The 26144-nt window shown below is 39.7% G+C and overlaps 1 pseudogene; it reads left to right on the top strand.

Annotated features, from left to right (window-relative positions):
* The first annotated feature begins 13523 nt into the window (after positions 1-13523).
* LOC149188717 (polycomb group protein FIE1-like) overlaps positions 13524-26144 on the top strand; it is a 37300-nt pseudogene continuing 24679 nt past the window's right edge.

The following is a 26144-nucleotide window of genomic DNA, read 5'->3' as shown; positions in this document are numbered from 1 at the left end:
CATCTACCTCATTTAGACCATCATAAGTAGGCATATTTCTTACCTCTGAGGACACACAGTACAGCAATCAGGTCATCATGTTGTAGTTCAGCGTAGTCACTTCATGTAACTGATTCTATGAGCGTTCTAACTCTTCATCGGAGTCCAAAGTGCAGGAGCTCTATGTTTCACAAAATATTGTCACCATGGCATTCTGCAATCAGTGTGAGTCTATCACCACTCACACTTTCCTCCTTTGCAAGTCTTAAACCTCAGCTCTTCATGTCAAGCCTTGAAAAATAAGAGAAAGCCCTTAAAATCTCTAAAACTCTAGTTTCGCACTTTCTATTAGCATTACCTGCGGTCCTGCACCTATTGCTCACATCCCCTGCGTACCTGACTGCTCTGTCTCTATGTAATGGGTGCGGACCGCTGTAAAACTCAAAAAGGCGCAAGTACATTCTTAAAAACTCACTTTGGGTTATTTCTGGAAGCTTCTAGAGGGAATCTTGAGGTGGCAAGTTCGCTCCTTTAAGGTTCATGCATTCCACACCTTAAGGAGCTAACCCCTTGATGTGAGGAGCTTACCCCTTTGAAGGAGGACTCTATCCCTTCATAGGTGGACCTGTAACTTCCTTCCTCTGCACTATAAAATGAGGCATTGGGCTGGTTACTAGGGAGGTTGAAAGCTGACTATTTTTTAGGGGAAATGATGTTGGAATTTAGTCTTCCTAATTGAGCTTGAGAGGAGAGATTACATACCTTTTTGATCTCATTGGGAAGAGTGTGAGGCTCGTCAAAGTAGAGGAGATTCCTGCTTGGACCCTGGGAGGAGCTTGTACAACATCAAGGAACCAAAGGTTGTAAAGTTCTTCTTTGTTCAAAGTTAATACAATCAAGTTTATTTTTCTCAATAAGCTGTCTTTTATGGTTTATTTCATGGATTCCTTGATCACCATGATGAATATGATTTATTATATTAGCTATGCAGGTGTTATTTGATGTTTTCTTGTTTGTGTTTGCAGGTTCTTAAAAGGAAACTTGCTCGGACGGTCAAAGTGTGGCTGCCACTAACTAGCGTTGGACTTAAGGTAGGGTCTAAAACACCTCTTGGTTTTTATTAATAAATTGCAATATATTTAGAGAAAGATAGATTTGCTTGTCTTGCTTGTCGCTAGATATCTTTTGATACTAGGGAGATCAGTCTTGTCCGCAAGAATGATTTATCCAGCCGACAAATTGGTGACCATACTGGGGACTTGAATTTGGTTTTTTGCTTTTCCTTTTTCTTTGACTTGAGAAACATTTTCTTGTTTCTGGTTTTTGCTTGATGTGTGTGGGATTGGGTAGTTTTTAGGATATGGAGTATTTTTTGTTTTTTCCTAAATTTTGAAGAGGACCGCACTTTCTTTTTACAAGATTGTGTGGACATCCCCACACTATTCCTTTAGTGCACAGAGCGGTACCGCATCTGTTTCTATTGGAAGCTTGCAGACCCTGTCAAAATTTTGAGAAACCTAAAATGTTTTCATCCAGTTAGGTTTAGTTTTTATTTACGGCTTTTATTCTACCCAGATCTGTATTTTTCTGTCAAAAAGCCTTGCTTATGAGTTTCTTTCAGCAAATTCTTCATCTCATCAATATCCATTAAGTTAATTGGGTGTTTTGAGTCTCTTTTTTGAGAAATTCCTAATTTGATTTCCTTTGATCATTACTTGGAGGTTTGTCTCAGTCTTTTCACAATTTTTCATCTTTTTGCTTTTGTTTTTGCAAAAAAAATTCCCTCTCATTCGCCGGGGGGGGCTAAATTGTGTATGAGTGTTAATCGCCTTTGAGTGTTTTTATTTTTTGATCTTTGGAACTCTCACCCAATTTTCTTGACTTGCACTTGATCGGTTCTTAGATTACATTAGAATCATCTTGTGTTTGAGAATTCTCTTGCATAGATCACATTTGCATAATTAAAATTCTCATTTTCAGAATATGAATGAAAAATGTGCATAGATTACATTTGCATACTTTTCAAGTGAATTGTGCATAGATTACAATTGCATAGTTTACATTCTGAAAAATCAATCGTAGATTTAGATCAGATTTATTTGATTTGAATTTACATATTTTTATGCTTGTTTTTAACACACAAAAATAAAAATAAAAAAACTGTTTTGGAATTTATTTGCATTAATTTTTCTTGATAAAATTAGTGCATTAGAGAATTTGTTATATTCTCTCTTAGTGATCAATTTTTTGCATTGTTGGAAGTGAATGGAAACTCTCTCCTTACTTTAGTTAGGATTCATCGAACTGAAAAGATTACATTATCATATTCGATTGCATTCAGTTTTGGGTCAGGTCATAACACCATTGGTTTCATATCCATTTACCCTTTTGAGTAATAACATCCTAAATAACATAGCGCTTAATTAAAATTCATCTAGTAATTTTTACATCTTTAGGGCTCTTTCCACCAATCTAGCGTACGCTAGTGTCTTGGAATAGGTTTTAGTTAACTCTCCAAGACAGTAAAACAAACAAGTAGCTATATCTTGCGGTAGGAAAAATTCCAATTGTTGCATGTATGATCTGGGAAGCTCCTCTTAAAGGAGTCAAGCACGAGATTGTATCTGAACCAGTGAGGTAATCAATCCTTCCTCATTGGGAATGTTAGCAGATATACACATATTAAAAACGGTAAATCTTGGATTGACCATTGTCGAGGAGCCTGGGGTCACTTGTTGGTAAACCTTGGATTATGTCAAGGATCCTTCAAGGGGATTGAGCTTTGTTACTCTGCACTTGCGTGTGTATCGGATCGTAGACTGTTCCCTAGGTATATTTGTTTCTTTTGGTAACCTTAGTGACCATAATCTATAGGATTCTTTCCTAAGGTGACGGTGGAGGGAAGATCCCACTGTACCTAGAGCAGACGTCGACTAGACTCACTTGGACTCTCTGGGGGGTTCTCTTCACTCGAGATGATTTTGTGAAGAAACTTGTGCCAGTCTGTTTCATTAAGCAGGTTGTCGGGGTAACTGTTCCAACCGCCCTTTCTGTATTGAATTCTGCGACGTTGGATTTCATCACCAACTAGTGTTTTTAGTACAGAAAGTTATTGTTTGTGTGTGGTTTGACTCCTAGATTTGATAGCGCGTGTTAATTTGTTTGTTTTTACTTTTAGAGACCATAGGTGTGAATTGTGAATTTTAATTGTTAGGTGGGAATTGTGAATTGTTGATTTTAGTTTTAAATTGTTAATAAAATTCACTAAAGTTGAATATAATGGCAACTGTTTCGGAATTTACCAACCAAGGAACTCCTCTTAACGAGAATCCTAGTACTTTTCCTTGCTTTGGAAATGTTGGTCATCCTTATATGGCTACTTTTTCATTACCTGGATTTACAATAGGTTTATCGATATGGTTATTTTCAACTTCATTGGCCCCAAATACTCCAACTGTTCCACCTCAACTGAATGCTTCACCTCAACAGAGTTCACCATCTCAACATCACCAACCTTCTATTGACCCTTTACCTTCTTCGCCTAATATTTCTTCCTCTTCACTTCGTAAAATCCTTGATGCTAGTAACCAGGTGACTAAGGAGAAGAAGAAATGGAAGAAGAAGAAGAAGAAGCAAGATAATAAAGAAGTCAACCAACCAACCATGGCTGTAAGTGTTAGTTGTGTTGAGGAAACCTCCAACATGCATCGTAAACCCAAATACCCTTGCAGGATTTGTAAGAGTGACCACTTCCTTATCAATTGTCCTAGTGTTCCAAAGGTCTTGGAAGTATGGTCAGAAAAAACTCATCAACTTTCCATTGATCCATCAACCAGTGATAGTTAGGTTCCTGGGAGAAAGGGTAAAGTTAGGTTTCCTTGTAAGTTATGAAAAGGGAGTCATCAAACTCACATTTTCCCTCACATGGATGAAGCCTCAAAATTGTTGGAAAACCTTATTGTTCCACAGCAAGAATTTCCAACTGGTTACCGTAAACTTTCTCCCAACCTACTGTCAACTGATGGAGTGATTGATCTAATTTCAAGTACAGTCGATCCCACTCTTCCATTGGAGAGTGAAACTCATATCACTCAGGTTGATTATCCATTAGTTGATCAAGTGGTCAATTCAATTTCACATTCGGTTGATCCCACTCTCCCTTTAGAGACTGAAATTCATACCACTCAGGTTCTTCTTGTTACATCAGATTATTCTATGCCAGGGGACATTTCACCTGTTTCTACAGAACCCCCTCCAAGTACTGAGGTCCTTTCCTTTGATTGGAATAGACTGACAGAACCTCGTCTTCCTTCCTCCATCCCTTTCCAAATCATTGTCAAGGCTGGTGGTAGGGACATACACCGCACACAGGTAGATGAAGGTGCTTCTGTTAGTATTTTATCCTCAACTGCTTGGAAAGCTTTGGGTTCCCCTCAGCTTTCCCCTATTACGCAGAAGCTGAAAGCTTTTAACAGAACCATTAGTGAACCTTTAGGTATCCTTCCTAAGCTTTCTATTACCTTGGAAGGTGAAACAGTCTGTATTGATCTTATGGTAGTTCGAGGTCTCTTGGATTTCAATTTACTCCTTGGGTGAGACTATGTTTATTCAATGAAAGATGTCATATCGACACTCTTTCGCGTGATGTCTTTCCCCCACAATGGAAATATTGTGACTGTAGACCAGCTTCCGTTCCCTAGTCTTGTTTCAACTACCAATAATGTGACACCCCTAAATGTTCTTGATTCTAAAGTGGTATCTACCTCGCCATGGGTTAATTATGTGGCAACTGGTCCCATGTTTTTAGTTACCAATGTAAGTGAGCCTCTCACTGTTTGCTCATCTTCCTTTGATTTAGATCTAGTAATTGACATGAAAAACTCTATGGGATTACTTGAACGCGATGTTCTTATCCCTTTTGAGTCCCTTGACATGTGTTCCTTCCAGAGAACTATTCTTCCTTCTGATGAAGACCTCTTGGAAGCCACGATCAAGGTGTGTCCATTGACATGTCTTTCTTCCAGTTGGAAGCCATAATCAGTGAGCGAGGATAGTTTTTTCCTGTATCAACCTCGTTAAAAAATGAAACAGGCTGTTGCGAGGATAGGTTTTTCCCGTATCAACCTCGTTAAAAAATGAAACAGGCTATCACGAGGATAGTTTGTTCTGGTGTCAACCTCTTTAAAAAATGAAACTGGATGTCATGAGCATAGTTCCTGGTCTTGTGTCAAGCTCGTTAAAAAATGAAACAAGGAGTCAACGAGGATAGTTTCTTCCTGTCTCAACCTCATTAAAAAATGAAACCAGGAGTCGAGGAAAGTTCCTGTTACTGAGTCAACCTCGTTAAAAAATGAATCAAGTATGAGGCCAGTTCTTTTCCTGTGTCAACCTCGTTAAAAAATGAATCAGTTGGTCAGAGGATAGTTCCTGTTATTAAGTCAACCTCATTAAAAAATGAATCAGGTATGAGGATAGTTCTTTTCCTGTGTCAACCTCGTTAAAAAATGAATTAGTTGGTCAGAGGATAGTTCCTGTTACTGACTCAACCTCGTTAAAAAAAGAATTAGGTATGAGGACAGTTCTTTTCCTCTGTCAACCTCATTAAAAAAAATAAAAATGAATCAGTAGGTTACATAGGTAGATTATAGAGAGTAGACATGAGCATAGTTCTTTGTCTTGTGTTAAGCTCTTTAAAAAATCAAACAAGGAGTCTTGAGCATAGTTCCTTGTCTTGTGTCAAGCTCGTTTTAAAAAATGAAACAAGGGTTTTGAGGATAGTTCTTTTCCTGTGTCAACCTCATTAAAAAATGAAACAACTCCCTTTTCGAGTCGAGTCTTTTCAATATCTTGAAAGTAAACCTTCATTTCATCCACCTGGTTGAATGCAATGAAGCTTGGGGGTCATGTACCTCGTTTTGCATCATTATGCTGGGGTCATGTGAACTTATAACAAGCATAGTTTTTCATTTCAAGCTTGTGTAAAAATGAAACCGAATCCAAGCAGAGTTCTCTATGGTTCAAGCTTGTGTAAAAATGAACTTATATCCGATTACATCTTGTGATTGCCATCTTTATCCACTAAATTCTGTTAGATGAGCCTTGGTTTTTTTCATTCCATTGCCCCCATCTCTTTGGCCGATCATATGCTTTCACTTGGTTGTTTACCCTTCCTGAGGAACCGCAGCTATGAGTGGTTTTATTAGCCAGCCTCTTAACCATTACATGTTCTGAGCAGTTCCTCCATTGCTGGAACCAATTGCTACCCTTTATACCACTCGTTCCTCTAGGACGAGTCCTCTTTAAGCTCTTTTCTAACTCATAAAATATGAAAATATTGCCGAGTTTTTCTTTTTAAGCTCGTTAAAACGGAATTAAACAGACGGTCCACTTATAGCCCTTTTCTGACCATATAAACATGAAAAGATTGCTGGGCTTTTGTCATTTCAAGTTCGATATTGGTTATAAAATGACGTGTCTTTGATCGCTTTTTTACTTTTTCAGATCAGAGACACTAATTATGAAAAATACTCCTTGATCGTAATGGTCAAGCAAGTCTCTCAAGTATTATTTTATACTTTTTCGGGCTTGGGAGACACAAATTTACGAAAAAGGACATCCATGGAGTTTTCTTAAGTTTTTCTTCTGACTCCCTAAAATTGAAAAAAACCGAGTTTCTCCTATACTGGACTTCTTAAAATGTAACAGTAAAGGACCTGTTCAATTTTAAAATAGGAACGAACCACTCCTTCTTAGCGTTCGAATTTTAAACTAAGTTGGACTCATCCGAAGGATGAGCTTATAACCAAGCAAATGTTATCCTCCTCAAGCTTGTTAAAAATAAAGAGGTACTTGCCAGAAATGGTGGGGGAAAAGAGAGAAAAATGAACCTATTTGTTATACTTTGTGTCTTAGAAAAGCATTAACCACTCTTGAACATGACACTTTTTGTTCACCTGGGTTGGGAAATCCTTTGCCTAACAGTTAATCAAACCATATTGAAAGTCTTCAGCCAGTTTCTGGGTATTAGCTTTGGGTCAATTGTCACCAAACCATCTGCAGTGTTGTTATGTGTTCAATAGGTCAGTTCAAATAAACCATTCATCTGCAAAATATCTGTCATCCATCTTGACCATCCCTGAGTTAGTCCTTACAAATATATTTCTTCAAACATGATCTATGATTTCATGTTGTGGGCTTGCCTATGATGGATCGCTTTCTATCGACTTCAGCTCATTATCTAGTAAGATGATCTAGAAATCGTGAGTACCTTGGAATCTGCATGCCTCAATGGCAGGTTTCTCACCTTCGACGATAGGTTGCATCATTGACCTTCGATCAAAGGATTCTATGACATGTTCGACATCAGCTCATCTATTCACATTTCATAGATTGTACTGAGTACTTTGAGAGCCATTGACATTACTGGTGTTTTCTCTCACACTTGTTAATAGTTCACATCATTGACTGGTAATCAAGTGGTTTCTACCATGTTCGACTTCGACACATTCATTCACATGGATAGAATCGTACTAGTTCGGAAAGCAGAAATCAAGACCCAGGATCTAGTTGCCACCATCCAGGCTGTGAGGAATTTTGTTATTCATTGTACAGTGGACTATTCATAAACATATGGCTGCGCCCATACTGTGTCTACATATGTCTATACTTGTGATGTATTACAAAATCATTCCTATATCAAAGCAGTTTAGTTAGTTTTCTAGTCAGTTTTGATCTGAGTATGGGAATGCCTACCTCAGCGATGATATGTTCACATATATATATATATATATATATATATATATATATATATATATATATATATATATATATATTGTATTGAATGTTTTTACAAGTTCCAACTAGGCTGTCCACAGGATGATCCTTGAAATGATAAAGTACTTCACTCTTCTTAGATGACAAATATTATCCTCATCTATTATAGACTTTGCACTTTAGGGGGCAATCTGTTGCACAAAATATTGTCTCCGTGACATTCTGCAATCAATGTGAGTCTATCACCACTCATACTCTCCTCCTTTGCAAGTCTTAAACCTCAGCTCTTCGTGTCAAGCCTTGAAAAATAAGAGAAAGCCCTTAAAATCTCTAAAACTCTGGTTCCACACTTTCTCTTAGCATTACCTGTGGTCCCGCACCTATTGGCCATGTCCCCTGCGTACTTGACCGCTCTATCTCTATGTAATGGGTGCAGACCCTTGTAAAACTCAAAAAGGCACAAGTACATTCTTAAAAACTCACTTTGGGTTATTTCTGGAAGCTTCTAGAGGGAATCTTGAGGTGGCAAGTTCGCTCCTTTAAGGAGCTAACCCCTTGATGTGAGGAGCTTGTACCTTTGAAAGAGGACTCTATCCCTTCATAGGAGGATCTGTAACTTCCTTCCTATGTACTATAAAATGAGGCATTGGGCTGGTTACTAGGGAGGTTGAAAGATGATTATTTTTAAGGGAAATGTTGTTGGAATTTAGTCTTCCTAATTGAGCTTGAGAGGAGAGATTGCATACCTTTTTGATCTCATTGGGAAGAGTGTGAGGCTTGTCAAAGTAGAGGAGATTCCTACTTGGACCCTGGGAGAGCTTGTACAACATCAAGGCACCAAAGGTTGTAAAGTTCTTCTTTGTTCAAAGTTAATACAATCAAGTTTATTTTTCTCAATAAGCTGTCTTTTATGGTTTTTTTTCATGGATTCCTTGATCACCATGATGAATATGATTTATTATATTAGCTATGCAGGTGTTATTTGATGTATGCTTGTTTTTGTTTGCAGGTTCTTAAAAGGAAACTTGTTTGGACGATCGAAGCGTGGCTGCCACAAACTAGCATTGGACTTAAGGTAGGGTCTAAAACACCTCTTGGTTTTTATTAATAAATTGCAATATATTTAGAGAAAGATAGATTTGCTTGTCTTGCTTGTCGCTAGATATCTATTGATACTAGGGATATTAGTCTTGTCCACAAGAACGATTTATCCGGCTGACACTCTCATGATCCCATGTAATTCGTCCATCCGTGGTGGGATTCACGCAATCTTGGCCTCGCACCATTATCTTATAGATACATTCCAAATCATCAACACTCTCATAATCACAGACTAATTCTGTATAGCGCGATCCTTCAGTAGGGTCTAGGGGTACTATTACGCGTAGCAATTTCTTCTCAAATATCATATTTCACTTCTTTAGGTTGATTACCCCGTTCATATCAGTAGCCCAGTCAATTCCTAGGAGCGCAGAATAGGGGTTGTTGTCATCCACTATCTCTATTACTTCAAAATCAGCCAGTGCGCTCACACCTTCAATATCCACAGTCACCCCCTACATCCACCCCATGGGGATGATCTTCTGCTGATTAACCATCCTTAGCTGAATCAGAGACAATTGTGGTGCAGGTCTCCCCATCCATTCACAAGTCTGCTTTGGTAGGATGTTCGCGTCTGACCCCAGGTCCAAAATAACTTGATCCATTTCATACTCTCCTATTTGCGGGGTCAGTCTCATCTCCCGTCCCATTCTTGTCTTATGCTTGCTAATATTTCATACTACGCGCAGCTCACCCGATGCATTTCTAGCACATCTATTAATGAGCTCTTATCACCCTTTTATAGCCTTACTATCGCGCAGTAACTTCATACAGGTCTACAAGAAGGTTGTGAGCATAGAAGGGTCCATCTCCTGATCTGGCTGATCCTTGCTTCTTGAGGTGGAGGCCTCGATGAAACTCTTCTTAGCTTCCATGAAGGTTTCATGTGCGTGCTCCAAATCAAACTCAACCTCCTTTGCCAGAGCTTTGTGAACCCATGTATTGTCTTCTAGTTGTTTCCCCTTGTCATCTCATGTCGCTATTCCACTTCTGAGTACTATATTTACATTTGGATCCTCTTCACGCAGCTTAGACCTCATCATCTGCAGGTTCTGAGTCGACGGAGGTGGTAGCACCCCTTTGTCACATATCCTCGCTATCAGCATAGGACACTCTTCCGATTCATGATCAAACAATGTGCAATACTTACATGATGAATGTTTTGGGTTAGTGCAATCGTGGGCATAGTGTCCTGGTCCTCCGAAATTGTAGCAGATCAACTATCCAGGACCTTGGCCAGGTCCTCCTCTGCCTCAACCTCGTTCGCGCCCCTGAAATATTGTCTGCGCCATCCCTACGCTCTGTTAAGGGGGCTGCATTTCTACCTGAACCCTATAGGTAGGAGTTCTATCCATCATTAATTCATAACTCCTGCAATTACACTCATCATGTCCTACCGACCTACAAAAGTTTCAGAACAACTGTTGTGGCATCTGTACAAACTTCTGTAGCAAATGATAGTTATCTGTGTCATGTTTTCCTGCTACATGACATATAGTGCACCACAATGCAAGCCCTGCGCTAGGTCATACTTGAGCTTCTAGTCTCAAAGGCATTAGACTTCCTCCTGCAATATAGTTTGTAAAGACCAGGAAATGGTCTTTGTCATGACCCTGACTCTTGCATTTCAAGCACCATACCTTTTCGCACACCTCTGGTTGAACCGTCTTGTCCTGCCTCAGACTTTTCATCTCAAGGCACAGATTTTTCAATTGTGCATGGATCTGTTGAACCCCCAGAATTGGATCTTGCATTGGAGTTTCATGTAGTCTCATGGAAATCTCCAAGGCCTCTACCTGAGTCGTTATCTTCTGTTGTGATAGCGCAACCATTAAGTGCAGCAGTAGCGAAGCCACAAACCACTCGCGATGTTTTCCATCTGTCAAATTCATGTTGGCTTCACAAATTGTACACTTCAACCTTTGATATAGTTCCCAAGGCATCTCGCTTGGTTGCATCGTGATCTCCTTGAATCCCACAATCGACTGTGCCTTAGATTTAGGCCTACTGAACTCTCTATTCAGTGTTGTCTAGATGTCTACCAATCTAGCATTCGGTTTATCATTAGAGTACTTGATATACTAGGTTAGTGCATGACCTTGCAGAGCACTATCCAATGTTGCGTTCTTTATATGATCATCTGTAACACCCTGAGCTTCCCATACAGCTTTCACAACAAACCAGAATTGGTTCAAGTCCTCATTTCCCAAGCCTTTTAACAAAGGCAGTTTCAATGAATTTTCCATACTGAACTGCCATGGAGGTGGAGGTGGTACGGGTGAAGTCACAGGCGATGGTGGTGAAGTTGGAGGTGGTGTTGTCGAAGGTGTTATTCGCGGGAATCCTTGTCTTATTAACTGAATAGCACTTCGTAGAGAAACCTTCACTATCCCTTCCTCATCACCTTGTGGAGGTGAAATAAATGAAATATACTCTGGACCCTTTTTCCTTCGTTCCTATAAGTTTTTCTGCTTCAGGTAGTTTCAAACATCAAGGAAGTTGCATAACCATTTTTTCCCACAATAGCATTTTAATCCAAGTATTCAAAGATTTCATGTACTTACTGTTATCACTCAGGTTGTTCCCTTTGACTCCTAAGGGAATACGGCCGAGGTAACCACAGAACAATCTTTGGATCACAGGTTCTAGCCTACCTGCAATCAGAGAGGGCTCTCTCTTTAGAATTTAGCTTTGTTTTAATAATATTTTAGGCTAGTTATCATGCACTGAATTTTGTTTAAAGTTTTGGTTGAATGATGTCTTCTAACAGCTAGAGTGTAATCTTCAGGAGTTTTAGTCCATTGGGCAATGGAGTCTGTGATTATGTGTTGTTTGAGGTGTTGAATGAGAGTGATGTAACTGCAGGGCCATATGGGTATCCATGAAACAATCTTCAAATTGTGGATTATGGACTATTTCCAGCTAGTGAGAGGCAACTAAGAATCTTTCACTATGCTGGTGATATGAGGAAATGAAATATTACTCAGGAGCAGATCAGAATTCCTGAATAGTATTTACTATGAAAGATTTAGTGTAAATGCAAGCAATTAAGAATTTCACATTCATAACTAATTTTGAAGAAAAACATTCATAACAGAAGAGATTGAGTTTAGGGTGTTCAATGCACAAATCCTGAACTATTCTTTTTCTCTAATGCTAAACCTATGAAACATATAGCATAAGCGGATTATCAAAGAGCGGAATACATAATAACATGGTTCAGAAAAACTTATTGTGACATGAAATATCGCAGGAATCCTGTAGCAGCAAGTAAGCCCATCACAACACTCCAAACAACTCAGAACTTCAGAAATTCCATTAGCTCCTTGTATTAAAAGTCTGAAATTACAGTATAGCTCTTCAGAAGAAAAATCAACAACCCCAATAAGTTTATGTGTGGGGATATATATACAATCGTTTTACAAAATATCTTAACGATGAGTCATTTTCTCAATAACTGTCTTCACCAACTTTCCAGAATAGCAGATGCAATAGTTATTGCTACTTTAAATGATCAATGAATGATTGTTCACTTCTGTCAGAAACTCTTTGACTTTTGGGGGCAACTAGGTCTGTTGGGTTGTTTGCATTGATTCTGAGAAATACGCCCTTTATTTCTTTGTCGTGGTGCGGCTATCTCAGCCCGGTTATCTGCATCTGTTGGTCCTGCTTTGGTGGTCAAACTCGATTGCTGAGTTGGACCTTTCCACTCTTTTCCCAGTCAATGCAGATATATTAATTTTTTAAAAATGCTGAGTTGTGATCGATACATAAAAATTTGGTGAAAAACCTTGTTTCTTCACAGCAGTATTTGTATCATGCCAGTACACCATTCCTGTGTAGGCAATTGGTGTCTTAGGATTATGCTAAAAATCTCATCTGCCTCAATATATTTGTAATAGTTTGGAGGCACTTCAAAAAGATGTTTGATCTCATTCATAATAAAGAATAAATTCTCTATTTTGTCATATAGACTCTGCCCAGATGGAGGCCCTGTTTCCTCTGGGGCACTTGTTGATGCAGTGATCTGGTTTGTGGCATAGCTGTTGACCCTTTTGGCATAGTGCTCATGTGATAGTAACCTTACTGCACTAGTTATCAAGCTGGGAAGACCTCTGTTATGTAATGCTGTGATTTTCTCAATAAATTTATTCACCTCTGTCTGCATTTCTTGGCACCTTCTGTCCAATGTCTGTACATGATTTCTCAAGGTAAGCACTCTTTTCACTAGTAAAATGGTATCCGTTCTGTTAGTGATACCCATTGCTGCCAGCCGGGGGCCAGTGCGATTGTTGAGGACATTAATCATTATGTTGGCTATTTCAGGCATATTGCCTAGAGATGCTCTTGCTCTTTGACTTTCTTTTTGGGCCCTGCCTATGAGATCCATATGTTCATGGATAGTCTCAATATATTGCCACTGGTCTGTAATAGATTGACCAATGTTTGCCCACAAGATTTTCTTGATTTCAGCTACAACCTTATCAAGAGAGAGCTCTTTCTCCAGTTCCTTTATTCTTTTCTCAAGAGCCCTTACCTCTCTTGTTTTTTCAGCCACGCTCTGCTTTGATTTGTCATACTTTTCATTGATTGTAGCCAGTTTTTCTTTAGTCTCATTCAGTTCTGCCATCTGAGTTTCAAGAGCTTGAAGTTCTTTCGTCATATTTTGCATGTCAAGGCTGGGTACCTATTCTGATGTTGTTGTTGGTGCTGTCACTTCTGTAGTTGGTGCTGAGCCCGAAGGGCCTGTCTCTGATGTTTGTCCGGTGGGAGGACCTGCTGTAGATGTCTGTGTTGGCTGCATTGGTATTTCAGCTTGTCTTGTTTTCAATGCTACCTCCAATGCACTCTCTGTTTCCATCAACCTTTTGTATAAACTCAGGAGTAAAGCAACCACATCCTGATCCTTCTTTTGCTCTACCACTTCTCCAGTCTGAGGATGAAGGGAAGCTGGCAGCTTAATATGCTTTCTCATAGCTGCTATGTCTTCATCTCTTTTCTTTAATAATGCCTGCACACCCCTGGGGTCCTTTGGATCATGACCCAACTCTATAATGATTTCTTCCAAGGACTTGATTCTGTTGTCCTTGGCTTGAGATTATGCTTTTTCTAATTCAAGCTGGGCAGCAGTATTGTGTAAAGAATTTTGTAATTGGTGTGCCAGTAAGGTCTTATCAGCTAAAGTGGAATAGAGCATCTCCCCGGTTTGCCTATGTAGCTCAATCTGATCCAAGGGGTGGATGTCTTTGGCAAAAATTTCCAGATTAGTTCTGATATAATCGGCAGCTGTTTGAGGTTGCTGCATAGTAGGCCTGAAATGACTCGGAGTCATTTTTTGTTCTTGAATGTCATAAGCCGACATTAATCTTTGCTGATTAGTTGGTGCCATTTTATGCTAATTCTTCTTCAGAATAATCCTCCACTAATGTGCCTTCTCTCCACTCTAATTGGTTAGCATGTTTTTCAATTTTTCGAATGCTAAAATGATCATAGGTGGCAAGCCTATACTTGATTCTTCTGAGGCTTATGAAATGGTTAGGGTCATAGGGTGCCCAATAGAAGCTTGTCTTGAGGAGGAGGCCCTTTAGCATTTTGTCTGCCTCTTCCCAAGCTTCTTCCCTCTTATTAAAGATAAATGGACCCAATTGATGCTTAATTTTCAACTGTGCCTTCTTGTTTCTGCTATGGAAGTGAATCAAATCTGCATGGCCAAACTGCCTGAAGTATTCTAGTGCAAAGAGTCTCATGGGAACATACTTTGGTAGCCTGTATGGTGCTAGCTCACAGCCATATATTCTGATCACTGTGTGGTCTTGGTAAAAGTACCAATCTCCAATGCTATAGTTCTTAGAGAGTTGGAGGATTTTCTGCATATCATCAGTGAGTCTAGGAGGAGGGGAACTCTGCAGCAGTGACAAGGCTGGATGAATGAAGAGGTCAATAAACTCACAGTAATTGTATGGTGAGTAATGAATATGATGGCAGACTGATGTCCAGAACATTACAGATCTTCTGTTTCCCTTTGCATCTAGTTTCTTGAGGAAAAGAGGAAAGCTATCAGGCTGATTGTACAATAGCAGATGATATATGTAGGAAGTGTACTTGAATACCCTCTCTCTCTCCAAGTTCATGAACTGTTCATGAATTTTGTTGGCTATAAATGTAGCATAGTCATACTGGACAACAGGGGGCTGTCCTGGGGTAAAAATGGATAGCACTACCAATGATGTCTCATCCACAAACTCACTGGTTTTGAACCCCAGGATGAAGGATATCATGTCTACGAGCAGTCTCCCTATGTCATTGAACCAGACATGTAGATAAGGGGGAGGCTGTCGGGGCTGGTAATCTGGAAGCATAAACAACTGGCCGATTCTTGTAATTTGTGAGTTGGAAAGCTTGGCCCCCTGCTCTAGTAAAAGCTACATAGTAAGAGGAACCAGTGGCTTTGTTGGTTGAAACTGTAGCATTTGGTTGATGGCTTCAGGAGTGATATGGAATAAGACAGAGCCTGAAGGACTCAGAACAACCCTTTGATTGGGGTCATAGTTTGTGCAGCACTGGTGGATCAAGTCAGGGAACTCATTGACCTGAGGGAGATAGTAGATTGGCAAATGGGATTTCCAGATTCCCAGGAGGTCTGTACCATCTCTGTGTTTCTTCCTTAACTCACAAACTGTTTCTATGTGGTATTTGTTACACAGCTCTACAGTGTCTCTCATCTGATAATCTCTGTCTGCAAGGGCTAGCCATTCCAGGTCCTTATGTGGGGCATTCAGTGGTGCAATGTTTAATGCCACAGGGGTCTCCATGGTTAACTGATACTTGAAGTTGTGTTTGAACTTGATTTTCTGGGCACAACAATATAGAGCAGTGAATTTTCAATGAGGGGGGCAATTTGCAGAGAGGACAAGGTAAATAGGGGAGAAACTGAGTTGAAATGCTCCTCGGAGAGATTCAATGAGCAAATGCTGGGATTTGAGAGTTGCTTTCCCAGTGAATTTGTCTAGCAGAGGTTTAGATTTGCGAATGCGCAAAAAACCTGTGAATTTGTGGTAATTTGGCACAATGTGGAACCTCTGTAGGTGAATTTGGGCTTACAGTGGGAAATGAAGCTCAATTACTGAGGATTCCTAGCAATTCCTGCGTTTTCTCTCTTTTCTTGCTTGTTTGAGGGAACTATACAAAAACCAAGGCACGCAGAGGGTAACCGATAAATACTTGGGTACAATATGACAATGGTGTTGATATACAGGTGAATTCATGGCGCCAGCAACAAGGGAGCAGTCTTCAGAGTTGGCGGACAAGCAACGTAACCGCTCATGCAGGAGTACAGTGAGTATTTTTGCAAATAACGCGAAAAAATGACTTTTTGGGCAAAATAGGGAAAATTTGGCCTTTGGTGCCTTTTGTTGGATGACATCAGCATGACGTCATAGCTGGGGTCAGGTACAGAATGATGACGTGGCGGCCAGTGAGCGGCTCTACATGGACAGGTGACATGGCAGACAGCTTGGAGCAATGGCGGATGGAGCGGCAATGATGTGGGGGTAACGTGGGAGTGACGTATGGTGGAAATAGGAGGGCGGTAAGCGGTAATATCGGACCGCTCATGGTACGGGTGTGGCTTTGGCAGGAGGCCGCCTGACGAAATCCAGAAGCGACACGCGTCCGAGCCCTGACGTCACCCTCTGACAAATTTCGGGCGCTAACGTTCAGGCATCGGGGGTGGTCCGATATTGCTGTGGGCCGTCGGATGGGAGGGCCCGGATCCGACGGTCGACGGGCTGCGGAGGTGATGGGTGGATACGGCGGGTCCCGGCGGGGGCTTTAATAATATTTTTTGTTTTTTGCGGTGCGGCGCGCCGAAATATATACTTTGGAAAATCGAACAAAAGTGGGTTTTTTAACAAAGTTTTATACAATGGCGTGGATAATACACTGTTGTAGGTTTTGCAAAGCGGACCAGGGTAGGAACGGGTTATTGAACTAACCAAGTGTTAATTCAATCCCCAATCTTCAAAGTGAACCAAATATCAAAACCCTTTGATTCTATATCATTCTCCAAACTTTGAAACTATGGCTATAATGCCAAAAAGGGGGGGTATTTACATATTATTTGGGCTTTTTCACAATAGTGCTATAATAGTAGGGGAAAGGGGCATTTTTAGGGAGTTAGATAATAGGGTTAGAAGTCAATGTGAATTGGGGATATGAGAGGTTGGAAGTGTGGGATAGAAAACTAAGTTTAGTGAGTAAACTTAGATTTTTAGGAGTTGATGGGGAATGATTTTACACAAGAAATGTGGCTTCTTTTCGGAGAAGAAAGTGAAAACTTGTCATGAAATTTCCAAGAAGAAATACAAGGAGGATTATTTAGGAAAATCCTGAAGTCCTCCATGGGATGTTAGAAAGAGAGTCTTTGGGGGAAAACAGGGGGAGTTAGACATGCTTCTATATTTTGCCTTCAAAATGCTGCATAGATACCTTTGCAACTGCTAACATATGCCTTCTTGATCAAGGCCAAAACTGAATAGGATCAGGATTCTGCAACTTCTGGCTACCTACCCAACTTAGAACCTAGCATTTTTTGTTACTTCAGGGAGGGTGCACTTGGACTTGCAAACCCTCAATTGATCTTTTCTTTTTCTTTTCTTTTCCTTTTGAACTTCTATCTACAACTACCCTTATCACTTCCAAGGTCCCAGATTAAGCAGTTGGGAACCTTTATTCTCTGCCTAATCTACTAATCTGCCAAGATTAAACAGTTTGGACAGAATTTCTTTCTCTAGTCTAGAACAAGCAATTCAAAACATGGCATGGCCCAGCTTAAACTGTTGAGCCATCCATCAAGATAGCAGTGGCATTTGGGTTGGCCACTTTCCTGGTCTTTCTTTGGGGTTCATTTCAATTATTTTTCCTTTTGACCAGCTCATTTTCTTGCCTTTTGATTATTCTTTTAAGGCATACCCTCTTTACATTTTTTAACTGTTTGCTTTGTTCACAAAAATGGAACCTTTGTATCTCCAAAGATGATCATTTTTAGCACTTCCACTGTCAATCATGAAATATGAAACCCTATTGGTATAGGAGGCTAACAGTGGCTCCACTTGGGGATGACTTTTCCAGATGAAAAGTCAAGATCAGCAGGTCAGACCGCCTTGTTTTTCCATTCTTTTTGCAGTCTGAAACTTTCCTTTCGCTAAATATTATCGATTTGAATGCAAGAAACTTGTATGAAATACCCAGCAAACTGATTTGCTGTGAAATTACAGCTTTGCTTTTGCTTCTTTCTCTGAGTATTTCCCATCACCCTGATAGTTCCCAAGTGTTTTCTCTCGCTTTCCAATGATAGGATCAAAACATATATCAAAAATGGTGCATTACCTTAATCTTTCTCAAAATCTGCTCCACTTTGTGCTTTATCTATCTGTTGTAAATGAAAATACTGAAAAATACAACTATTTTATGTACAATATATGACTGTGCAGTGTTTCATCCAAGGGAGTCAAAGTAATGCTTGAGCATCCTCCCATTGACTGGGCCTTCCTCAGTGTTTGAGCCATCCAAATTCTTCAGGAAATAGGTGTTATTACCTTGTACAGCATAAATTACATAAGGTCCTTTCCACAAAAAGTCAAATTTACCATGTTTTCCTTTGTCTTCCCTCCTGGAATCCCATCTCAACACTTTGCTTCCTATGAAGAAGTCTTCAGCTTTGGTTCTTTTGTCAAATATTTTCTTGAGTTTTTCTTGCAGTACTTGGGTTCTTTCATAAACTTCCTCTCTTGTTTGTTGTAGGTGGATTGTCTGATTGATCCTTCTTTGAATGTCATTAGGCTCAGTTTGTATCTCCTGTTGCAATTTGATCACAGGGACTCCCAAGGACGAAGGAAATCTTGCTTCCATCCCATAAACTAGTTCATACGGGCTTGTGCCAATGGATCTCTTAGTGGTCAACCTATCTGCCCATAGTGCATTTACCAACTTCTTATGCCAATTCTTTTTGTTCTCCTCCAAGACCTTCTTGATGATGTTGATAAGACTTTTGTTCGAAGACTCAGACAAGCCATTGCCTTGAGGATAATAGGCAGTGGAATGGCCCAAGGTCATGTGATATTTATGGCAGAAGTTGATCATTTTCTTGGACTTGAAAGCGGCAGCATTGTTTGTGATAATTTTATCTGGACAGCCAAACCTGGACATGATGTTGGTTTCTAGAAATTGTATGATAGTGGAGTCATTGGCCTGCCTACAAGGGACAGCCTCTATCCATTTGGTGAAATAGTCTGTAGCAGTCAGAATCCACCTATGCTGGCCAGAGGATGGGGGATGAATTTCACCAATAAAGTCTAAACCCCATTGCTGGAATGGTCTCTCAGTTGAAACAGGTTTGAGTGGTAAAGGCAGCAGCTTTCTCTTACCTTCAAAAATTTGACATTTGTGACAAGACATTACAAATTTCTTTACATCAGTAAACAAGGAGGGCCAATAAAATCCAGCCCTTAGGATCTTATCAGCTGTGGATTTCCAGTATAAGTGTCCTCCACAGTCACCTGCATGAAATTCCTTGAGGACATTGTCAGTTTCATCCAATGTTAAGCAATTAAGTAAGATTCCTTCATGATTTCTCCAACATAAAACACTGTCAATAATACAAAATTTTGATGCTTTCATTTTCAAGAACCTTTTCTTAGTTCTGGACAACCCTGGAGGAGCTTGCAGGTTTAATAATACAAAACATATATCAGTATACCAGGGGGATTGCATAAAGGCTTGTTTGATCTGTGGAGTCGCCATCTCCTGTTCGTTGTCCAGTTCATTGATGTCAAGGGCTTGGAAATTGGTTTCAGCCATCAGCTTGGCTAGACCTTGTCCTTTTATCAGTTTGGTAGGCTTGATTTCCATGTCATACTCTAAGATTTTGCCAATCCATTTGCCCCTTCTACCTTCAATTCCTTCTTGGGTCAAAATGTCCTTCACCACTGCATTTGGGACATAGGAAATGATGTGGGAGTACAGGATATAGATTCTAAAGTCTTTGATTGCCTTTACCAATGCATATGCATGTTTTTCCATAATCTGATATTTTAAGGGGGCATCCCTAAGGGCTCTACTAAAAAATGCAATAGGTTTTTCACAGCCTTGGTCATCTTTTTGTAACAGAACAGCAGCAATTGTATGCTCAGATGCAAAAGAAAAAATGATGAAATCTTTATCAAATCTAGGGCTTGTTAGGACTGGTGTGTTTGTCAATGCTCTTTTAATATCCTCAAAGGCTTGTCTAGCTTCCATGGTCCATTTGACCTTGGAGTCCTTCTTCAGCATGTTGTTTAACAGTCTTGTGAGCTCAGCCAAATTGGGAATGAACCTTCTCAAGAAGTTGATTTTTCCTAGAAAGCTTTGTAGTTCTTTGATGTTTCTTGGATGTGGTACTTGTAGGATAGCTTGAATTCTGTCTGGGTCAATCCTAATACCATCTTTTGAGATTATATGCCCTAGGAGTTTACCTTCCTCTAGCCCAAACAGTGATTTCTTTGGGTTTAAAGATATGCCATATCTTCTACAAATTGTGAAAACCTGCCTCAAGTGTTCTAAGTGTTCTTGGTCTGATTTTGAAAAGGCGGTGAGATCATCAAGATAGACAACTAGGAAATCATGGATTTCCTTGGCAAAGGCTATATCCATTGCTCTTTGGAATGTGGCCCCTGCATTCTTAAGCCCAAAAGGCATTTTGACATATTTGAAAGTTCCCCAAGGTGTTGTGAAGGCAGTTTTGTCTTGATCATCCGGATGTATTAGAATCTGATTGAATCCAGAGAATCCATCTAGTAATGAAATCCGAGAGGCTCCCACTACCCTTTGTAGAATATGATCCATTTTTCGTAAGGGGTAATGATCTTTGAGAGAGACTTTGTTCAAGTTCCGTAGGTCCACACACAGTCTGATCTCTCCCGTCTTTTTCCTAGTAAGCACTAGGTTTGAAATCCATTCTGAGAACCTGATTGGAGCAATAATTCCTGCCTCATACATACGTTTTACTTCCTTTTCAATGAGGGGCAGCAGCACAGGGTTGACTCTTCTAAGCTTTTGTTTAAAAGGTTTTTGGTTTTCTTTTAAAGGTATGGTGTGCTGGATGACCGAGGTATCATAGGACTTGAGATCCTCGTAACTCCAAGCGAAGATATCTTGGAATTCTTTGAACAACTCGATGTATTTCAACTTTTGATCGGCTGGCAATGCCTTGGCTAATTTTACCATTTTAGGATTTTCTGTAGTTCCAATGTTGCAGTCTTCAATTTCAGCATTCAGCGGTTGCAATTTTGGTTTTCTTGAGATATCATTTGAATCAAACAGATCCTCCAAAGGGGTCAAACCTGTGGGCAGAAAATTATCTTTTAGCTCAATTACCTCTGCTTCTGTTTCAGTCAGTTCATCTTCATCTATTTTCCCCAGCTCCTGTATATTTTCTTTGTTAAAGGTAGTGGGATGTAAAACCAGATTTGTTGTTTCAGCAGATATATTTTGCTTGGCTGTGTCTACCTGCGATTGGTCATCTATAGTGCTGGTATCAATGTTGATGCTGGAAAATTCTTCTTTTAGAGTGAGGAAGTTGTTTATTTGTGTGTCACTCTCAAAGACTTTCCAATTCTTAATGTTGTCCGGAATTGCAGGTCTATGTTTGATTTCAGCAGTGAATGTGTGATTGGGTTTGAAAGGTAGCTTGCAAGTGCTGGCAAAGGTTGTCAAGCTATGAGCATGTAAATTATGTTCTCTAGAAATTTTAGTTAACTGAGATTCTGAGAAGGTATCAAGTACTTGGATAGCTGCACCCTTATAAGCTCTCAACCTTAAATCATTTGTGGTAAAGTTTTGCTTTCATCTGTTGTATGATCAAATCTGAATCTCCTAAGATTGAAACTTTGGTTGCACCCAGATTTTTAATGAGTTTCAGACCTAACAACAGGGCCTCATATTCAGCCATATTGTTTGTGCACCGAAAGTTTAATCTATATGCATGACCCTCAGCCTGGTCATTGTGCATATTGTGGATCCAGACTCCCGCTCCAGCTCCTAACTTGTTTACAAAACCATCAAATTCTAGGTACCATAAGGTCTCATGATCAAGATTTGGATTAAGGTCTTTAGAAAATTGTATCATGGGCAGATTGTTTTCTTGCAAGTTGCTTGATACATCATACTCCTTCTTTATATCAATTATGCCTAAAGTGTTTTGGTGTTGGGGGGCAGATTGTTTATTTAATTCCTCTGTCTCTGCTGCCATTACTAGTTCAGAATAAGCCTTGCTGCACATGTCAGCATTGTAGAGAATAAATGAATCCATGTCAGAGTGTATTGAGTAGATTGGGAAGTTTTGGGGCTTCTCTTGATTGCTTACCACATATTTCATCAATGTCTCGCGGTATAATCTCTTTGGCTGCCCAAAGACTGAAATGGTAGCATAGGACATGTCTAACTGCAAGGATCCTTGGAGTTTGGCCCCCCAGGATCTGGACAAAAGCATACCATACTTGGGTGGAATGTCAGCTACCACCACATCCATCAAAATCATTTTGGTTGGGTATTGGACCAGAGAGACACATAAGTCTTTAATCAAACCTAAGCATCTGACTTGGCTTGAATCAAATGAGAATAGATCTTTATAAGGTCTTGTGATATCCAAGTCGAGTTTTTCCATTACCGACTTGGGCATTAAGTTATGTGAGGCCCCAGAATCAAACATCGCATCAAACATCGCATTATGTAGAACCTTATCATGAATGTTTAAACTGACATAGAAGGGTGGAACTCCTCCATTTTCTGTTTTTCCATTAACCTCAGGGCCAAACAGTAACTCTGGTTGATCGTCTAGGACATTCACAGCATATTTATTGTCTTATACTTGGAGTGACTTGTTAATCTGCTGTCTGTATACTTCATGTTTGGCCAATTCCGAAAGAGGGACTGATATCTTCAGCTTATTTATTTCAGTTTCTAAGTTAAAAGGCTTTTCCAATTGAATTTTGGCATTGAGAGCAGCAGGTTTTTCCTTTTCGCCTGGGTTGTCAGTGATCTTTTGTTCATGGTTGGCATGATTTTGAATGAAATCAGTCATAGATTTATTTTCAGGAATGCTGTTTGGACTTACTTTTGAAAGGTGGGATGGTGGTGTATGGTTTCCAGATTGCTGTGCATCTGATATATCCTCCACTATGACTTCTCTTAGATGTAGATCTTTTTTATCAGAGGATTCTGGAGGAACAGTTTTATCTTTTGTCCTTTTTGGTTGATTATTGTCCTTTGGTTTGGCAGGTTCCAGTACATCAATGGTTCTACTCCTTAGCTTATACTGTTTATGTACCTCGTACACTGCTGCATCATAGCCTTCCCTAAAGTCAAAAGACTCTCCTGATTTAGTTTGAAATTGGTTACAATTATGGCCCTCTTGGTCTTCTTGTGTTAGAAAGACCCGATCTACGCTGTCCAAACCCATTAGGTTGATGTGAGGGTCCTCAGTTGGTTCAGCAGATGTTGAAGCCTCAGCATAATTTTCTTGGAAAGGAGGTCTGATATGTTGGTCTGGATCAGTCCTTCCAACATTAGAATTTTGATTCTTTCTAAAGTTTGGGTTTCTAATATTGCTTGGTTGACCTTCCCATGATGATTTTCTTTCTATGGTTTCCACCCTGTCCCCAAGTCTGTCCATACCCTTTATGATTGCATCTAGCTTTTGCTCAAATGATGAGGGTTCTTCCTTAAAAGTGGTTCTTCTTTCAGCTCTTGCCCGGTTTCTTTTAGCAATTAGATTTGCCTCTACACTTACAGCTATATTTTGCATGTCTACCAGGGTTGCAGGGGCTCTTTCCCTTAACTGATATGCCATGTCAGCATCAAACCCATCCGGAAATTTGATTAGAGCTAGATCAGGTGGCGGTCTAAGATTTTGAGGAATGGCATTATAGACAGTGTTGAATCTAGTGCAATAGTCCAAGACAGTTTCTTGTGGACCTCTCCTTATGGTGTCATATTCAGATAGAATGTGTAGAGGATCCTTTTTCTTTTCCCATCTGTTCAGAAAAGACTGATAAAGAGCGCTTGAATCAGGTATAGAATTTGGAGCAAGTGCTCTGAACCAAGTTCTTACTTCACCTGTTAAACTTTGTACAAAAATTTTCATTCTCACATCATCATCATCCATCTCATAATTTTCAAAGTAATCTTGCATTTTTTTGGTATGCTGTAAGGCAGTGTATGTATTGGTTCCATCAAAATAAGTAATCTTACTTTGGTAGTCCTGAGGCATAGCCCCAGGATTACCAGGTAGCTGAAGAGGAGCATAACGATTAGCCATATTTGCAAGGATAAGTGGGACAACAGGTAGAAGGGGAACAACTGGAACAACAGGGACAACAATGGCAGTTTGTGTATTAGGTGGGGGTGTGGATAGTATGTTTTGGGAAGTGGATGAGGAGGAGGGAGAAGAATGGGTTATATGAAGATGAACTGATGGTTTGACAGGGGTTGGGATATAACTTTGCTGAACTATCTCAGGGCTAGACTCAGCAGATTCTTCTGGTTCCTTTTGGTTCCTGAGAGTCCTAGGAATCAAATTAGGATTATCGAAAACTGGTGGAGGATTTGGGTCAGGATTTGACCTGGTATGCCTAGTTCTCTTTTTAGGAGCCAGCTTCTGAACTTGTTTTTGGTATTTTTGAGAATATTTTTAGAATGATCAAGGGATTGCTTAAATTTTGAAACCACTATCTAAAGCAGATAGTAGTTGAAACATTCGTTCGGTCCCCAGTCGAGTCGCCAGTTATGTTATCACTCAGGTTGTTCCCTTTGACTCCTAAGGGAATACGGCCGAGGTAACCACAGACCAATCTTTGGATCACAGGTTCTAGCCTACCTGCAATCAGAGAGGGCTCTCTCTTTAGAATTTAGCTTTGTTTTAATAATATTTTAGGCTAGTTATCATGCACTAAATTTTGTTTAAAGTTTTGGTTGAATGATGTCTTCTAACAGCTAGAGTGTAATCTTCAGGAGTTTCAGTCCATTGGGCAATGGAGTCTGTGATTATGTGTTGTTTGAGGTGTTGAATGAGAGTGATGTAACTGCAGGGCCATATGGGTATCCATGAAACAATCTTCAAATTGTGGAGTATGGACTATTTCCAGCCAGTGAGAGGCAACTAAGAATCTTTCACTATGCTGGTGATATGAAGAAATGAAATATTACTCAGGAGCAGATCAGAATTCCTGAACAGTATTTACTATGAAAGATTTAGTGTAAATGCGAGCAATTAAGAATTTCACATTCATAACTAATTCTGAAGAAAAACATTCATAACAGAAGAGATTGAGTTTAGGGTGTTCAATGCACAAATCCTGAACTATTCTTTTTCTCTAATGCTAAACCTATGAAACATACAGCATAAGCGGATTATCAAAGAGCGGAATACATAATAACATGGTTCAGAAAAACTTATTGTGACATGAAATATCGCAAGAATCCTGTAGCAGCAAGTAAGCCCATCACAACACTCCAAACAACTCAGAACTTCAGAAATTCCATTAGCTCCTTGTATTAAAAGTCTGAAATTACAGTATAGCTCTTCAGAAGAAAAATCAACAACCCCAATAAGTTTATGCGTGGGGATATATATACAATCGTTTTACAAAATATCTTAACGATGAGTCATTTGCTCAATAACTGTCTTCACCAACTTTCCAGAATAGCAGATGCAATAGTTATTGCTACTTTAAATGATCAATGAATGATTGTTCACTTCTGTCAGAAACTCTTTGACTTTTGGGGGCAACTGGGTCTGTCGGGTTGTTTGCATTGATTCTGAGAAATACGCCCTTTATTGCTTTGTCGTGGTGCGGCTATCTCAGCCTGGTTATCTGCATCTGTCGGTCCTGCTTTGGTGGTCAAACTCGATTGCTGAGTTGACCCTTTCCACTCTTTTCCCAGTCAGAGCAGATATATTAATTTTCTGAAAATGCTAACTTGTGATCGATACATAAAAATTTGGTGAAAAACCCTGTTTCTTCACAACAGTGTTTGTATCATGTCAGTCCACCATTCCTGTGTAGGCAATTGGTGTCTTAGGATTATGCCAAAAATCTCATCTGCCTCAGTATATTTGTAATATTTTGGAGGCACTTCAAAAAGATGTCTGATCTCATTCATAATAAAGAATAAATTCTCTATTTTGTCATATAGACTCTGCCCAGATGGAGGCCCTATTTCCTCTGGGGCACTTGTTGATGCAGTGATCTGGTTTG

The sequence above is a fragment of the Pinus tabuliformis genome, chromosome 3_1 (genome assembly GCF_031772625.1).
Source record: "Pinus tabuliformis cultivar Carrire ecotype Pingquan chromosome 3_1, CPIR1, whole genome shotgun sequence".
NCBI lineage: Eukaryota > Viridiplantae > Streptophyta > Pinopsida > Pinales > Pinaceae > Pinus > Pinus tabuliformis.
This window is presented reverse-complemented; position numbering and strand designations above follow the sequence as displayed.